Below are 18,041 nucleotides of genomic sequence, written 5' to 3'. Positions count from 1 at the left end.
AGACTTTCTGTGTTCTTCCTCATGAAGATGTTTATAGATCCAGCTTTTGCAGCGCAGGAAAAGTAAACTGGCTGCACAGCAGGGAAGAGGCATCCTTCTCTGTAAAGTCCACAGGCTGGTATTCTCAGAGCATGGAAGAGTCCAGCCAGATTCCACATCAGAAAGCCAGTGTCCATGATCCACAGCTAGATACGGCAACAGAGGGTCCCCCAGCCACTTTTACATGCCCTGCACACTGCCAAGAATCTTGCTTCACACAGTCCAGCACAACATTCTTAACTGCTGGCCTGAAGTGTCCATACAGAATGCAACCTAAGTGGAGCTGATAAGATTGGTGCTCCAGAATGTGTAATACTGAGAATGCTCGCTGCCTTATTATCAGCTAACCCCCCAAACTTTCCAAAGCTTCCAATCCATCAGCTCCAACACCCTGATGGAGACCAGATGACAGACAGACATGATACCCAACTGCTTTCGTGCCTCTGGGCGATACCAAAGAGACTGAGAAAAACAACAGGACTGCGGTCGAGTCACATGTGAGGTTAAATATGTTATTGAGGCTTCTGTCTTTTAAAATTATTATTATTTCTTGTTTACACAGTCAGACATGTGTTATTGACTGGTTTGTTTTATGCAGACATCGAGTCCTTCCCAAGGACCTGGGATGGCTGAATTTTATTATCAATATTGTTGCTGTTATTATAGATATTGTCGCAAAATATAGGCTGTTCCTAGTAAAGCTGCTTTTTGTAATTGGCTGATGGTGATTTCTGTGGCCCCTATGGTGGTGAGGTGCTCTTCAAGGTCTTTTGGAACTGCACCCAGGGCGCCAATTACCACTGGGATTATTTTCGCCTTCTGCCACAGCCTTTCAATTTCAATTTGTAGATCTTTGTATTTGGTGATTTTTTCTATTTCTTTTTCTTCTATTCTGCTATCCCCTGGTATTGCTATGTCGATTATTTTGACTTGTTTTTCTTTCTTCTCGATTAAAGACATATCTGGTGTATTGTGTGGCAGATGTTTGTCTGTCTGTAGTCGGAAGTCCCATAATATTTTTGCATCTTCATTTTCTACGACTTTTTCAATTTTATGGTCCCACCAATTCTTGGCTACAGGTAGCTTGTATTTTTTGCAGATGTTCCAGTGTATCATCCCTGCTACTTTGACATGCCTTTGTTTGTAGTCAGTCTGTGCAATCTTTTGACAACCGCTGATTAGGTGGTCCACTGTTTCATCTGCTTCTTTACAAAGGTGGCACTTGGTGTTTGTGGTTGATTTTTCTACTTTTGCTCTTATTGCATTTGTTCTTAGTGCCTGTTATTGTGCAGCCAGTATTATTATTATTATTATTATTATTTATTAATGGGACCTCTGTTTCGACTGCTTCTTTACAAAGGCAGCACTTGCTGTTTGTTGTTGATTTTTCTACTTTTGCGATGATGATGATGATGATGATGATGATGATGATGATGATGATGAGACTGTTATGGGAGAGGCCTGATCAGGATCAGGACCACAGTGCAGGGAGGCAACATTTAGGTTCCTCCCATCATGCTGCAGTCCCAATGAGAATCACCTCCCTGCAAGCCACCATTAGCCCCAGCAAGGAAGCTGCTGTTGTTGCATATGGGGGGGTTGGAAGGAAGCCAAGGAAGGAAATGCAAAGAGGTGAGGGGCTGTTTAACCTTCTCCCTGCTTCCTGTTTGTCCACTCGGCCATCAGAGGCAGCTGTGGGTCAGAGCCTAGCAATGCTCACATTTTCCCTTCAGGCCGAGTTGTGTGCTGATGAAACTACTCGGAAGAATAATGCATAACTATATGAATTACTAGCATCATAATCATAAATAAGAAAAACTTAGCAGAGTTGCATGTGTGTTTGGATGGAGAGAGAGACCCCAGTGATGATGTCACTAGAACAGGGATGGGCAAACAATAAATTGTGCCTGGGGATGATGGGAGTTGTAGTCCAGCAACAGCCGGAGGGCCTAGTTTGCCCACTCCTGGACTAGAAGATGGTATACACAGAATTAATTAGCATATGAATGCCCCCACCTCCCTTCAGGACTAAAGGTAAGATTGACCCTTTACTTTCTGGCAAGGAATAATCCAACTGCCATTGCAATTCCAACACATGCCTTCATTAGGAATGCGCCTTCCATCCACTCTGTTAGGGTCAGGCCCTAGCCTGCATTTGCCGTAACCAAAAGCAGTGGCTGGCATACTGTGCAATGTTGCAGGCACGGCGCAGTACAGTTGTGGAAGAGCACTCCTGTGCAAGTGTAAAAATTGTGCAGGGTTGCGCAACAGTACAGCAACTGAAAACAATGGCTGTACCATTGTGCGGCTGTGCAGTTTTTGCATCTGCGCAAAAGTGCTCTTGCACAGGTGCACACTGTGCACTGCACAGACTGTGCTCTTGCACAGGTGCACTGCACAGACATTATGTTGCAATGCGCATGTCATATTGCACAGTATGCCAGCCGCTGTATTGGAAAAACAAGTCCGTTAAACACGTTGAGACTGGGCTGCCATCTAGCATTCTTGCCCTGTTGTTGCAGCCTGCCAGATGTTTGATGAACCTGGTTTTTGTGAGGCCCGCCTTCAGCTCAAGGAGGGAATGCCTGACAACTGTGAATTTGACAGGCCTGCTTTCAGCACTTTGTCACTGAATCATTCCTTGCAGAATCGCTCGGAGGGCTTTTTGCTTTTGTTTTTGTTCACACTTAAAGGTCACATAACCTTCCTTCTCTGATACCACCAGCCCCTCCTGCAGCAAGGATCCAGACTGAAGAATCAGGAGGAACTCTACACAGGAATTCCTGAGGTGGGTTTTTGGTGTTGTGCACACAGCTACTTTTGTGGGGGACACTGCCTTTGTGGCAGCAGAGGGACCTAAGGGGTCACAGGAGGGAGGAGGCAAAGAGGCACCTTTTAACATTGTGATCCTCTTTATTTAGCAGGGGGAGAATAACTGGCCCTATCCACCCCCAGCACAGTACTTCCAGTGACTATTGCTGGTATCTATCTTGCGTTTCTTTTTAGATTATGAGCCCTTTGGGGACAGGGTTCCATGTTATTTGTTTGTTAGTTCTCTGTGTAAACTGTCCTGAGCCATTTTTTGAAGGGCGGTATAGAAATAGAATAAATCATCATCGTCGTCGTCATTATCATCATCCACAGAAATCACCATCAGCCAGTTACAAAAAGCAACCGTACTGGGAACAGCCTATATTCTGCAACAATATCTATAATAATAACAGCAACAACATTGATAATAAAATTCAGCCATCCCAGGTCCTTGGGAAGGACTTGATGTCTGAATAAAACAAACCAGTCAATAAGACCTGTCTGGCTTTGTAAACAACAATAATAATCATAAGGTAATGCACACAGGCAAAAGTAGTCCACATATTAATGGAATTAAAAAGGAAACTGTGATACACTCACTGAAGGAGGCCACAGAAGGCATTGCCCCATGTCTGGTCTGGGTAAGGGGCACCAGACCTCCTTCAGAACACACTACCTTCATTAAAGTAAGAGAGAGTCCCTTCATTCCTGGCCAGCTTGGGCTGCTTTCATCACCTGTTGCTTCGGCTGCTTTTGATGGCCAAGCCTTTCCCTGTGCTTCCTGTAGACGAATCCACTTACAAATCCACTTGCCAGCTCACCCCTGGTGAGTGCCCACTAGGATGCAGGACACCCGGCAGCACCACTCAGATCTCTTCACTAGGGGCCTCATTTCCACTGCCATTTTTCAGAAGGTGAGAAACAGCCAGAACCATTTCTGAACTCTCACTGTTCTTTACCATCTCCACATCCCAGTGCAAATCTGACAGAACACCCGCTTCTCTCTGAAACCCTAATCTAAGGGGACTGGTGGCAAAGACAAATAACAGCCGGTTCATTAGCTAAGCTCATGGAGGACAGGTCTAGCAGTGGCCATTAGTCTTGATGGCTACAGGCTACCTCCAGGCTCCGAGGCAGGATGCCTCTGAATCCCAGTTGCAGGGGAGCAACCACAGGAGAGCAATGCCTTCATCTCCTGGTTGAGTGACTTCCCCAGGCATCTGCTGAGCCACTATGGGAACCAGGACGCTGGACTATATAGGCTTTGGGCCTCATCCAGCAAGGCAATTCTTGTGCTCTTATTTTTGCATGCCTACATTTATGGAGCCCTGTTTATATTGGTATGCTAAGAAGGAGGGCCCTGATCCCAGAGCCCTGCAGGATCCCCAGTGGTTAATCCTCTCCTTAAGGGGTGCACCCTGCCTCTGGTACAGCCACTCTCCTGCCAGAGCCCTGCAGCGAATCCTCCACTCTCCCAATGTCTCGGTGCAGCTCTCATCAGCCCAGCTCTCCTTCCCCAAGCCCCCAACGGCTGCAGCTCAGCCGCTCTGCCTTCCACCACTCCTGCCACAGTCAAAGGGAGCTCTGGGGCTGGGCTGGGCTCCGAGGACCCCCTTGCTATTGGCCTTGTCTCATATATAGCCTGGTTGTGCTTCCATTCAGTTGGGTGGATTGTGCCACCAAAGTGTCAGCATGGCAGCCAGCGGCAGCTTTCCATGGAAGGAGAGCTGGTCAGGTGGTAGCAAGCATCATTGTCCACTTTGCTAAACAGGGTCCATCCTGGTTTGCATTTGGATGGGTGAGTATGTGTAAGCGCTGGCTGCTTTAAGATATTCCCCTTAGGGGGTGGGGCTGTAACTCATTGCTTCTGCATGAAGGTCCCAAGCTTAATCCCTGGGAGTGTCTGCAGGTAGAGCCGGGAAAGATTCCTGCCTGAAGCCTTGGCAAGCCACAGCCAATCAGTGAAGACCATACTCACCTAGATGGACCAATGGTCAGGCTCAGTATAAAGCAGCTTCTTGTACTCCTATGTCTGTGACCTATTCCTTGTTGGGATTTTACTGCGTAACTAAGCAATGCCTCTCTTCTTGCCTGAGGCATAGTTACCTCTATTTGTCTCTGTCTATGGGCAGCAGTGATATAGGAAGTTGCTGAAAGGCATCATCTCACACTGCGTGGAAGGAGGCAATGGTAAACCCCTCCTGTATTCTACCAAAGAAAACCACAGAGCTCGGTGGGCTCCAGGAGACGACACCGACTTGACAGCACAACCTTCCCTTCCCTTTATGTTGAGTCCTTGGGGCGGAGTCAGTCTTCAGTTCTGTTGATTGGTCATTCTATCAGTTGATGTTGGTTTTTCTCTCCCCCGCTTAAGAAGTGACTGTTATCTTGTTAGCTAGTGTTAAGAAATAATTAATAATTAAGATGTTCTTTCTGAAAATAAAGTTAAGCCGTGTGTGTGTATAAAATTGAATGTCTGTTTGTCTGTCTGTTCCCTAAACATTCCCACACCCTTTTTGCTATCAGGACCAAATTTTGCAAAGTGACTTCCTATGATCCTGTGAGTAACACAGAAACCCCGACAACCATCCTGCACAGACAGACAGATATACAGCAGGTGAGGGTTAGGGTTATGGCTAGGAACATAGGAAACTGCCATATACTGAGTCAGACCATTGGTCTATCTAGCTCAGTATTGTCTTTACAGACTGGCAGTGGCTTTTCCAAGGTTGCAGGCAGGAATCTCTCTCAGCCCTATCTTGGAGAAGCCAGGGAGGGAACTTGAAACCTTCTGCTTTTCCCCGAGCGGCTTCATCCCCTGAGGGAAAGATCTTACAGTGCTCACACTTCTAGTCTCCCATTCATATACAACCAGGGCAAACCCTGCTTAGCTATGGGGACAAGTCATGCTTGCTACCACAAGACCAGCTCTCCTCTGAAGAATGAAGGAGAGTTGTCCATCGATATACTCTAAGTTTCTATACCTGAGCAATGCCAGTTACTTAAAGCTAAAGGTAAAGTGTGCCATCGAGTTGGTGTCAACTCCTGGTGACCACAGAGCCCTGTGGTTGTCTTTGGTAGAATACAGGAGGGGTTCACCATTTCCATCTCCAGTGCAGTATGAGATGATATCTTTCAGCATCTTCCTGTATCGCTGCTGCCTGATATAGGTGTTTCCCATAGTCTGGGAAACATACCAGCGGGGATTCAAACTGGCAATCAAGGAATCACTCTGAAACATTCCTGCAGTGCAAAGTTCCATTGGTCTGAAAGTAAGTTACATTACAGAGGGTGGTGGGGTGGTGGGGTGGATCCATCCTATTTGGTTCTGCAATGTTTAAGCAGTCTACAAGAGATGGGGGAGTATAGGGCCCTGTGCAGGCTGCAAACTTTACCAGACTTTGCCCGCAGTTTCTCCGAACCATAATCATGTCCCAGCAAAGCACATTATGCATAGTGACAAGACAGGCAGAAGATGATAGCAGGATGTGGAAAGAGACAGAAAGGCATTTGGAGATAAATGGGGATTTGTAAATATTAAATGTGAATCTTAATGGGCTCAAACTCTCTGCCAGTACATTTTACAAGGCAGGGATTGGCACAAAGTGGGGGAATAAATAAAGGACTCTGTCTAGTAACAGAGATGAAAATATATATATATCCAGCTAGTTGGAAACCCAGTTTTTTAACCCTGCCGTGCTTTTAAAATCACTTTGCTAATGAGATATTCGGGTCAAATAGACCCTAACATCATTTTTAGGGAGGAAAATCAAACACATTAAATTATTCCCATTTAATGTGAAAATAAAAGAAAATACTCAGGGGGTTATTATTTACAGTTGAAGGGTCCAGTTTTCCAAGGATGTTCTCTGGAACATGTGAGGACCCCCAGTGTTAATTCCTGTGGGGAGTCTAACATACCTCAGATACAAACTTTTCCTGCCAACTCATGGGCTTGGATCCATACTTACCCTGCATTCATGGAGGCACCTTCCAAGAATGGAAGGAACATTGAACTTGCATAAGGACCCCTTCTATTGATAGAAGGACCACTTCTCCTTCTGTTCATGGATGAAACTCCATGAGTGCAGGGTTAAGGAACCAAGCCAAAAAGTAGATCAGGAATTTACCAATCTTGGGTCCCCAGATATCGTTGGACTACAACTCCCATCATACTTCTTTCTGTCAAATTATTGATTGTATGCTCCTCAGGGCAGGCACTTTCCCCCTTGTACTTTGCAAAGTGTATTGATGGTGCTATGAAAATAAATAATCTTCATGTCCTGCCCAGCTGAGGGTCCCATCATAAATGTATACAATTGGGCCCATTTGACATGCAAGTCCATTTGACCTGCCAATGTGGTATAGTGATTTGAATATTGGACTAAGACCAGGGAGATTGTTCAGACATGAAATGGATGACTCTAGGCCAGTCACAGAACTTTCATCCTAACCTACCTTACAGATTTCTTGTAAGGATAAATACAAACATGTTCACCCTCCTTGGAGGAAGAGCAGGATATAAGTGTGGTGTGGGGTGGTGTAGGTTGGGGTGGTGTGTGTGTGTGTGTGTGTGTGTGTGTGTGTGTGTGTGTGTGTAGGAGCCCAGAGCAATGTGCATTGTTACACTTATCCTACATGTTGATCACTGTCTATAATCCATATAGCCCCTGTACTAGCCCATCGTTGATCCATTTCTGGTTTTTGTTGGTAGAACTAATATCAAGAAGTCATGAGCTGGCTGATGATATGGAAGACTTGATCTAATTGTCTGAGCCAGCAGAGTGTAGTGGTTAGAGTATTGGCCAAGAACCATGGAGAAACAAGTTCAATTCTCTACTCAGCCATGGAACTCACTGGGTGACTCTGGGCCAGTCACATCTCTCTGCCTAACCCTAACAAGGTTGTTGTGAAGAGGACATAACCACACTGGACGCCTTGGAAGAGGAGGAGAAGCGGGATATAAATGTAAATGTGAAATTTAAAAAATAAAATAAGTTCTGGAAGCACCATTGGAATTACTGTTTAGTGGCAGCACACAGCTCAGCAGTATTGCAAGTCTAGGCACACAAGACATTGAAATAATGTAGGGGCTGCAAGCCTGTGCCACAGCCATGTCCTGTTGCTGTAGCAACCTCATTAAGGAATGGCTGAGTCATGGTGATTAGGCCCCAAGATGCCGAGCAAACGCTCCCAAAGGGAACTAACACTACGACAATCTTGAGCAAACAATTAATATTCTTCAGCTTGGGTGGAGATGAAGGCTATCTTCTATGTGAAATCCTCCATGCTGTTGAATTACTCTGTACCAGTTAGAACTTTGTACCATTACCATTATAAAAGCGAGTCTGACCCACCTTATATGAAACGGCTAAGGAGAAACAGTCATTATTTTGGTGAGTAAGAAGATTAATCCTAGAGAGGCTCTGAGGCTATCCTCACAATCACAAGAAAGTGGGCTAAAGGAGCTTAGTCCACTTCCCAGGGATTGTGGGAACCTTGGTACTCCCACCTTGGTACTCCCAAGGTGGCTAGCCCGCCTAATTCCTCCTCCCCTTAAATGAGGTTAACAGAGCAAGTGTTCCATTAACCTCATTTGATTGCTTGTGTGTTGCCACGGTGCACGGCAACACACAAGTAGACCCCCAACTGGGAAGCTGCAAGCAGCCTCCTGGGCTTGGGGGTCTCTCCAGGATGCCCCGCGCATTTGTGCAGGGCATCCTGGAACTTCTGGGGGCCATGCAGCCCCCGATCCCCGCAGCCCTCGCTGGCTCTGTGATGGAGCTGGCAGCCATGTGGGCGGTCAATCCAACTGCCCAGCTATGAACGGTTGCTCATCTGCGGGGAGAGCGGGCTAAGCCCGCTCTCCCTGCAGACCCAGAAGAAGCTCTTCTCAACTATCATGAGAAGTGCTTCTCTATGTTCCACTTTTCGTCTCATAGATGATGGGGTTGAAGTCAACATGGTGCAGTGAGTTCACACATGCATATTTATCACTCGGTGGCTTGCATGTGTGAAGCAGCCATGAGTGGCAGATCAAATGCTGAAGAGGCTTTCATCTCACCTGACACCCCTTCCCAATGCAACTGGTTCATACATTCAGCTAGAAAGCATCGAGGAGGAAGTCACTGAGTAAGGGGGCATCAGGTGATGTATAAGCACATGCAAACCAGCCATTAGACTCCTCCAATTAGAAATGTATTGAATGCATACTCAGAGCTTGTATAGATTTGTAGCCTGGATTCAAAGGTATTCCACATGTGGAAGATGTCTCTCACTCCCAGAAGAGCAGTTTTATACCTTGTGCTACAGCAGGGCTTACAGCCTTGGGGCCTTCAGATGTTGTTGTACTACAACTTCTAGACACATTTCAAACTGGCTTTCAGGCAGACTATGGGGTGGAGACTGCCTTGGTCGGCCTGATGGATGATCTCCAACTGGGAATTAACAGAGGGAGTGTGACTCTGTTGGTCTTTTTGGATCTCTCGGCGGCTTTCGATACTATTGACCATAGTATCCTTCTGGAACATCTGAGGGGATTGGGGGTGGGAGGCACTGTTTTGCGGTGGCTCCACTCCTACCTCATGGGCAAATTCCAGATGGTGTCTCTTGAAGACTGATGTTCTTCAAAACCTGAACTTTCGTATGATGTAAAAATGCACTAAATAAATAAATAAATAAATAATTTACTTTACCTTTAAACAGCTTAGACCTGGGTATTTAAGAGAACATCTTCTTTGCCATGAGCCCCACCGCCTGTTAAGATCATCTGGAGAGGTTCGTCTGCGGTTGCCTTCTCCATTGTAGCCCCTGGACTTTGGAATGCGCTTCCTGTTGAAATAAGAGCCTCCTCATCTCTGGTAACCTTTAAAAAGGCACTGGAGACACATTTCTTCATCCAAGCTTTTAATTAGATGTATAGTTATAAATTTTAATATTTGATTTTAAATGTTTTTAATCTTTTAAATAATTTTAATTGTTAATTGATTTAATGTTTTAAGTGATTTTAATTGTAAATCGCCCCGAGATGCAAGTTTGGGGCAATATATAAATATTTTAAATAAATAAATATAAACAAATAAAACTTCCATCACCCCCCAGCACCCATGGCCGTGAGTACATATCTAAGTATCAACTCCCATTAAAAACATGCTCAGCAATCCAAGTATACACCTGCTAAAAAGCAACATCTTAACTCCCCTTCTAAGGGCCAAACCAAACTGAGATGCAGAAGATCCCAAGAAGCAGCCACGGGGTTGAAAAGCAGATCCGTGCTGTGGCACTGGAGGTGTGGTAAGGAATTTAGCCTCTTTGCCAACTATTTTGTTTTCTCGGTTTTTGGATCCAAGTCAAAAAACAGCCATAGAGTTGAAAAGCATGTGAGAGATTATCTATAGAGCTGATGCTACAGTGTCCTAACATGGGTGCCGACAGTACTTTTCCCCAGGTTGAGGCGGAGCAAAGTCTGCAATTCTATACCAATGTACCTGAGAGTATGCCTCATTGAATTCAATGGGGCTTGCTCAATCTGGCGGGGGGGGCTGCCCCCTTTTCCCGCCTACCCCAGATGTCCCTGTGTCCTACATATCTCTTTGCCTGTTCACATGCTGTAGTGTGGAATACAGTTTTCATACCTTGTAGTTCCACATTTTTAGAAGACAAGGAGAAAAGACCATAACGCAAAAAGTGGTATGTAAATTTAAAAAGAAAAATAAATAATTTGAGATCTGCAAATGCAGCAAAACATGGGCAAAATTTAATGTATACAGGTTACAGAATTCTGCAGTCCTTGGCATTGAATCTGGGCTCCCTTGGTGGAAAATTTCGAAACATACAGTGCAGGATGTTCATAACAGGCCTGGGTTGGCTTAGCAATCACACACAGCTCATTTTAACAAAATGCAGGACCAGCATGTGTTTGTAGCCCCGGGGTAGTGAATTGTTGAAAGGAGTTTGTGCCTAACAGCAATGCTGCAATGGAAATATTCCCTCTGTTTGCACACCATGCTGATCAGGATGCAAAAAGCATCAACTTTCATTATACTCACAGAAATGTACTAACAGAGATGCAAATCTCATCCCAAATCTCATCCCAAGCGCGCTCCAAGTCCCACCCCGTAAACTCCCATGTATGAAAGTCTGGACTTTCCTATCACATGCAGGGGATGGATTTTAGGGTGGGGTTCATGGGAAATTGTCCCTGGAAGGTTTAATTCCACAAACTCAACCTTTCCAGCAAACACCTTGATCAGCTGACACACAGCCGGAGAATTTAAGCCTCAGGTTCTGCAAAGCTCTGTTTATTCATCATGGCGTCTCAGGGCCATGCTTATTATAATAAGGAAGCCTATGTAGGTCAGAAACAAAGAAATGAGTAATTGTTACCCTCTTCATCCCGAAATGGAAAACAACCAGACAGTCACGTAGTTTTAGCCTTAACTTTCACAAGCCTTGGTCAAACTAAGCCTATAATGAGGCAAGGAAAAACAGTTGCTTGAGATGGTGGATCTGGGTTACCATTTTGGCTGGCAGGAGAGAACATAGATCTGACTCATTAGAACAAAATCCCTGCTAAGTGGGCAAAGAGGCACCCTTTAAAGTGCTGATTCTCTCCTTGTTAGCAGGGGGGAGAACACCTGTCTCTATCCAACCTCAGCAGAGCACCCCTGCGGTGGTGGTTGCTGGTGTCTAACTTCCATTTATTTTTGGATTATGAGCCCTTTGGGGACAGGACCCCATCTTATCCTTCCTTCTGTGTCAGCCACTGAAAACATTCTTTCTAAATATGGTATATATAATAATAAAATCATCATCATCCACGAAGATGTCCCTCTTGCACAAGTGTCATTGAAATGAGTCTCTTTCATGTTCTTGTGCAGATCCCATTCATTGCAATAGGGCTTGTTTTTGAGAGGACAATAGATGGTGTCCCTCTGCCACTTGGCGGCGGGGGGCGGGGGCTGACATGAAGGTTTTTTCCAGGGGGTGGGGGTGGGACCTCTGTTAGCAAAGGTCTTTGCAACCAGGAAGGGAGCTGTACCACACAGCAGAGTGAGGAGAACAGAAGACCAATGTATGCCAGACAGGAGTAATCCTTGGGGGCAATTACTCAACATAGAAAGGCTATTCACATGAGCAGTTGAACCCTAGCTAGAACAGACCAGCCTGGGTCAGGCTCAGGCATGGAGCCAGTCGAGCGGCGGCCTGCATCCAGCCCCGCTCAGCGGCCCCTTCCAATATGCCCGTGCGCATGATGTCACGCACATGGGGCGTGGCTCAGACTCCATAGGAGCCCAGAGCGAACTCCCTCCTCCCACACCCGGGCCGCTGAGGGCCCGGGCAAACTCTCTGCCAATTATTTCAGGCAGCTCCGACTGCCCCATAGAACATTTTTCCCTTTCTGTCCCTCTCTGGAGGGATGGAAAGGGGAAAACATCCTATTAGGCAGCCAACCCCGCCTGAAATGACAAGCTGAGAGCTCGTTCAGGCTCTCGGCAGCCCAGGCCACGCCCCCTTGTCATGTGCTTTTGTCATGTGCAAGGGGGCATGGCCTGGGCTGCCGAGAGCCCGAACGAGCTCTCGGCTCATCATTTCAGGCAGGGTCAGCTGCCTAATAGGACGTTTTCCCCCTTCTCTTCCTCCAGAGAGGGAGAGGAAGGGAAAAAGGTTCTATGGGGCAGTCGGAGCTGCCTGAAATAATTGACGAAGTGTTTGCCAGGGCTCTCGGCGGCCCGGGCATGGGAGGGGGGAGTTTGTTCTGGGCTCCTATGGAGTCCGAGCCACGGGGCGGGGCTCTCTCAGCGGCCTTTCCCCATTGGCGGCCTGGGTTCTTTGAACCCTTTCGCCCAATGGTGGCTCCGCCCCTGGTTGGGCTACTCATGTGGAGTGCTGGGATCACTCCCAATCCCGGTGCTTCCATCCCCGCTAGCCCAACTTTTAAACCCGGAGTTTAGCCTCAGCAGGCGATCATGAGAACCCTTGCCGCCAAGTTAAAAGGCTTTCCCCCAGCCTGCTGCCGTTTCCAGCAGTGAGCCGGAGGGAAGGAGCGGCCATGCCGAGCACAGCAACTGCTCTAATGAGAGCAGCTGCTGCGCTCATGGCACGGGGGACTCTGGGATGTGGGAGGGGGAGTCCTCCCCCTCCCAACTCTGGTCTTCTCTGCTCCGCCGCTCATGTGGGCGTGTGTTGCAGCTCATCTGCCAGGGAAGACAGGCAAGCTCCCACTTTCCCCACAGCCCTAATGAGCAGCAGCCAGATGTCATGTGAACGACCTCAGTGTTTCCTAGCAGCTTCCCTCTTCTCCGAGCGGTGAGAAGTTCCAGGAGTGCAGGACTACTCAGATTCTGTCTTCCTCTAGAGGAGAGATCATTGCAGGCTTATGATGCCACTGTAGTATTCCAGAGTCCAGAATCTGTATTATCAACACATCCACTATCCAGTAGAAGTAAAGACACTCACTCAACAAATACATAAGCAAGTAAGTGTATAAGAAAAATAGTGAAAAGCAACCAGAACAGTAATAATAATAAGAGGGGGGAAATATGTGGTTTGTTTACAAATATGGGATGGAGTTGAAACAGCTGGGCACTTCTGCAAGCCAGCCGCAGGTTACGTCAGTTTCCAGAGAGCAAACCCTGCAAAGCCATCCAGCCCCTGCCCACCTTCTCCATTCCAGCTTCTGGGAAAGAATTGGCCAGCTAGAGTTCTCAATCATAACCTCATTAGAATATAAATAAAATTATAAGACGAACCAATCAATCATGGAGAGAGCAGCTCTTTTATGCGCAAGAAACTGGAATGGAACTTCAGAAATTCTCTTTAGATGAATTTCCCCCTGGCTTTAGCTGAATTATATAGCCTTGTTTCCAGTGCAACTGACACATTAGAACGGAAGTGGCCAACCTGAACTGTTGTTGAACTACGACTCTGGTCACCTTATTTCAGAAAGGACATTATAGAGCTGGGAAAGGTATGGAAGAGGGGCCTGGAGATGATGGGAGTATGCTGATGGGATCTGAGCTGTCGGTGACGGACCAGGAGAGGGATCTTGGGGTTGTGGTGGACAGCTCATTGAAAGTGTCTATTTAATGTGCGGCAGCTGTGAAAAAGGCAAATTCCATGCTAGGGATCATTAGGAAGGGGATTGAAAATAAAATGGCTAACATTATAATGCCCTTATACAAAACTATGGTGTGACCACACTTGGAGTACTGCGTACAATTCTGGTCACCACATCTTAAAAAGGACATTGTTGAACTGGAGAAGGTACAGAAGAGGGCAACCAAGATGATCAGGGGCCTAGAGCACCTTTCTTATGAGGCAAGACTACAAAACCTGGGGCTTTTTAGTTTAGAAAAAAGACGTCTGCGGGGAGACATGATAGAGGTCTATAAGGTCATGCATGGTGTGGAGAAAGTGGAGAGAGAGAGATTCTTTTCCCTCTCATACAATACTAGAACCAGGGGTCACTCCATGAAATTGATTGCCAGGAGGTCTAGGACCAACAAACGGAAGTACTTTTTCACACAATGCGTGATCCACTTGTGGAACTCTCTGCCACAGGATGTGGTGACAGCCAACAACCTGGATGGCTTTAAGAGGGGTTTGGATGATTTCATGGAGGAGAGGTCTATCAATGGCTACTAGTTGGAGGGCTGTGGGCCACCTCCAGCCTCAAGGGCAGGGTGCCTCTAAGTACCAGTTGCAGGGGAGTAATGGCAGGAGAGAGGGCATGCCCTCAACTCCTGTCTGTGGCTTCCAGCAGCATCTGGTGGGCCACTGTGTGAAACAGGAGGCTGAACTAGATGGGCCTTGGGCCTGGTCCAGCAGGGCTGTTCTTATGTTCTTAACATCACAACAGCCCTGATGGCTCAGGCCCAAGCCCTATCTAGTCCAGCATCCTGTCTCACACAGTGGCCCACCAGCTGCCTCTGGGAAGCCCGCAAGCAAGAGAGAATGCCCTTTCTCCTGCTGTTGCTCCCTGGAGGCTTGAATGCCCTCTTCTGCACCATTTCCAGTTCTACAATATCCTTCTTATGATACAGTGATCAGAACTGTACACAATACTCCAAATGTGGCCACACCAATACTCCAAATGTGTGCGACCAGGGAGTGTGTGTGTGTGTGTAAGCTGAGCAGGCCTCCCTCATGGTGGTGTGGTGGCAGGCACAGCGGTCACGGGCTTGCAATGCTCAGTTCCCACTGTGCAGGCATGCTGGAGCACCTCGTAGTCCTCAAGTTCTAGTATTGAGAGAGGGAGAAAAAATATCTCTCTGCACACACTTCATGACTGTATAAATCTCTATCATGTCTCTCTTTAGTCATCTTTTAACTAAAAAGCCCCAGATATTATAGCCTTGTCTCAGAAGGAAGGTGCTTCAGGCCCCTGATAATCTTGGATAAGATCACAAGCCAGTCACAAGCCAGTGCCAGAAAATGAATCAGCAAGAGAAAAATAGACCTCCAAAATGGCGCTCAAACAAAATGGGGTTATTTTGTTCCAAACTCGAAACAGGCCCTTTATTTAAAGGACATTTTGTTTCAAGCTCGAGAAACTTGAAATAGCCCTTTTCATGTCAAAACATTTCAATGTCAAAATGTTTTGCATATCCCTAGTTCCAAGGTGGGGCGGCCCTTTCATGAGGCAAGGTGAGGCAGTCACCTCTGGCAGCAGAGTTTTCAGCCACCAGCCAGGCAGCAAAATGCTTTTTGGGACTAATCTGACCCCTGCAAGCCTTTTGAGCACCTTCCCTCACACTCCTTGCAAAGCTTGCAAGAAGAATGAGCAGAGAAGTGGCGGCTGCTAGTAACCTTCCTCCTTCACTCCCTCCATGCTACTTCCAGGGCTTGCAAGTGTTGGCTCTGAAAGGAGGCTGGATGCCCCCGAGGCATGGGTCAAGGCAGCATTGGACACCTCAATAACTCGGGCTGTGCCTGCTCTGAGGAGAGAGAAGAATACAGGAACATAGGAAGCTGCCTTATACAGAGTCAGATCATTGGTCCATCTCACTCAATATTATCTACACTGACTAGCAGCAAGTCTCCAAGGTTTAAGGCAGGAATCTCTCCCAGCCCTACCTGGAGATGCTTCCAGGAACAGACCTGGTAGCTTCTCCATGCAAACATGCTGATGCCCCACCACTAGGCTGTGGCCCCATCCCCTAAGGGGAATATCTTGCACTGCTCACACATAGTCACACATCCAAATGCAAACCAAGGTGGACCCTGCTTAGCAAAGAGGACCATTCATGCTCACAAAACAAGACCAGATCTCCTAGACATGGAGATCCGCTCTCCTGGACAGACAAGGAAAGGGGAGCAGCAGTAACACACAGGGATCTCTTGAGACACCATTCTTCTCTTATTCACCAAAACTAGTGGAATTCCTTGCAAGCATTTAAGAGGTTTTCCATGCCCCGGAAGAAAAGATATGCTGAATTGTGTTGGGCATTTTGATCCCCCCACCCGCTGCAATAAACCCAACATTTTATGCATCTATATAAAGCTTTCATTCCTCCCCTTCCTTTGGTTTTTTGAGGAAAGGACGGAGGCACCATCCTGAGTTTTTGCTTCTACTGCAGCAATGTTTACAGCCAAGACAGACTGCTCTTGCACCGTCAGTGTTTACCCCTCAGACCGGCAACAAATATCCTTACACAGAAAATGAAGTTAGGAACCGCTATGCAAAACTCTGCCCACTAATAGTTACCAGTTCAGCAGGAGATACGATGCAGAGCAAGAAAAAATGCACCACAGTGTGTGAGAGAGAGAGCGTTCACAGAGAGAGGCTTTTCAGCAATATCTGAGTGGTCCTATAATAAAAGAGAGCGATAAAAAATAGCCCATAGACAAAGCCATTTTCTCATTCCCCCTACCCTTCACTCTCCATTAGCAGAATGGCCGTTTTCCTCCCCCACCCGCCACTACATATATATGTATATATGAAAGTTATTCATTACAGAATCTCACTCCCCACAAGAACCTCTTACGTCCCACCTTTTGTGCATTTGCCAAATGGCATGAAAAGCCAGAAGGCAATTAAAACAAATATGATCTGAAATTACAGGTCGGCTCCTGCAAGGCTGTGTGAGAAGAGATTAAGGCTAATGCAAAGCACTTTTTGAATCATGGGGCACGGCAGATGCCATAACCCTGGGGTTCTCAACCTTGGAACCCTAGGCTGGGGTTCCAGCCTTTGACTATTGTGGCTAGGGAAGATGGGAGTTGTAGTCCAACCACATCTGAAGACCCAAGGTTGGGAAACCTGGTATATGCTGGGTATGCAGTGTCAGTGGTGTGATTCCCATTTCATTCATTCTCTCATGAAGTCCTTACTTACTAAAATGAGAGGTGTCAAGATTGAAGCTTGCCTGCGAGTTATACCCTGGGTCTTTTTGAATGCCAGACAGCCAGTATTTTATTGGTGTGACCAGTTTGTGGGGTTGTCAGGTATCTTAAAGCTATAGCCTCTAGGGGACACAGCCTGGGAGAAAAGGGGTGGTGCCTCATAGTCTGGAGGTGTGGCTGGAGGCTTAAGGAGAGACTGATAAACCATCTTAAGTGAAGCCAGTCAGAAAAGTTCTCAAGCCAAACACAAAGCCGTCTCTCACTTTGGCTTTTGCCCCTCACCCTGAGATTTCACTCTTTGCCCTGGGGGAGAAAACACTGGAATTTCAGGTCCATTCCTGGCTGACAACTCTAGACCAGCAAAACTATGTTTTGTCTGAAAACTTCCATACTGGTTACCTGACAAAATATGGCTTTACTGGTCTAGAATCATTAGCCAGGACCGACAGAGGCGCTTCACACATTTATTGTGAAGTGCAGGGAGGATTAGTGCAGGGAGAGCGGGCTTAACAAGCAGAGCGCTAAGCAGAGTGCTTGCCCTGGGCGGCTGGATCATCTGCCCACACGAATACTGGCTCTGTCACGGAGCTGGTAGGGGCAGTGGGGATCGGGGGCTGTTTGGCCCCTGGAAGTCCCAGCATGCCCCGTGCATGTGCAAGGGGCCTCACAACCCATAAACCCGGTCTCACAACCCACAAACCTGGGTTAGCAGAGCTAGTGCTAAACCACTAATGAGCTAAACCACTCGCTCTGCTAACCTTAAGGGAAGGGGTTTTTAGGCGGACTAGCTGCCAGAGAACCACCGGGCTTGCCTGCAAGCCCGGTGGTTCTCATGACCACATGAA

The 18,041-nt window shown here is 46.9% G+C and overlaps 1 long non-coding RNA gene across 1 annotated transcript; it reads left to right on the top strand.

Annotated features, from left to right (window-relative positions):
• Positions 1 to 419: 419 nt before the first annotated feature.
• On the top strand, positions 420 to 7,859 carry LOC128332011 (uncharacterized). Its single transcript, XR_008310509.1, has 3 exons — positions 420 to 536; positions 2,765 to 2,827; positions 7,565 to 7,859. It is a non-coding gene; the product is annotated as an uncharacterized LOC128332011 (long non-coding RNA).
• Positions 7,860 to 18,041: the final 10,182 nt, after the last annotated feature.

This window comes from Hemicordylus capensis, chromosome 6, assembly GCF_027244095.1.
Source record: "Hemicordylus capensis ecotype Gifberg chromosome 6, rHemCap1.1.pri, whole genome shotgun sequence".
Classification (NCBI taxonomy): Eukaryota; Metazoa; Chordata; class Lepidosauria; order Squamata; family Cordylidae; genus Hemicordylus; species Hemicordylus capensis.
The sequence above is the reverse complement of the archived record's forward strand: the minus strand, read 5'-3'. Positions and strand labels throughout refer to the sequence as shown.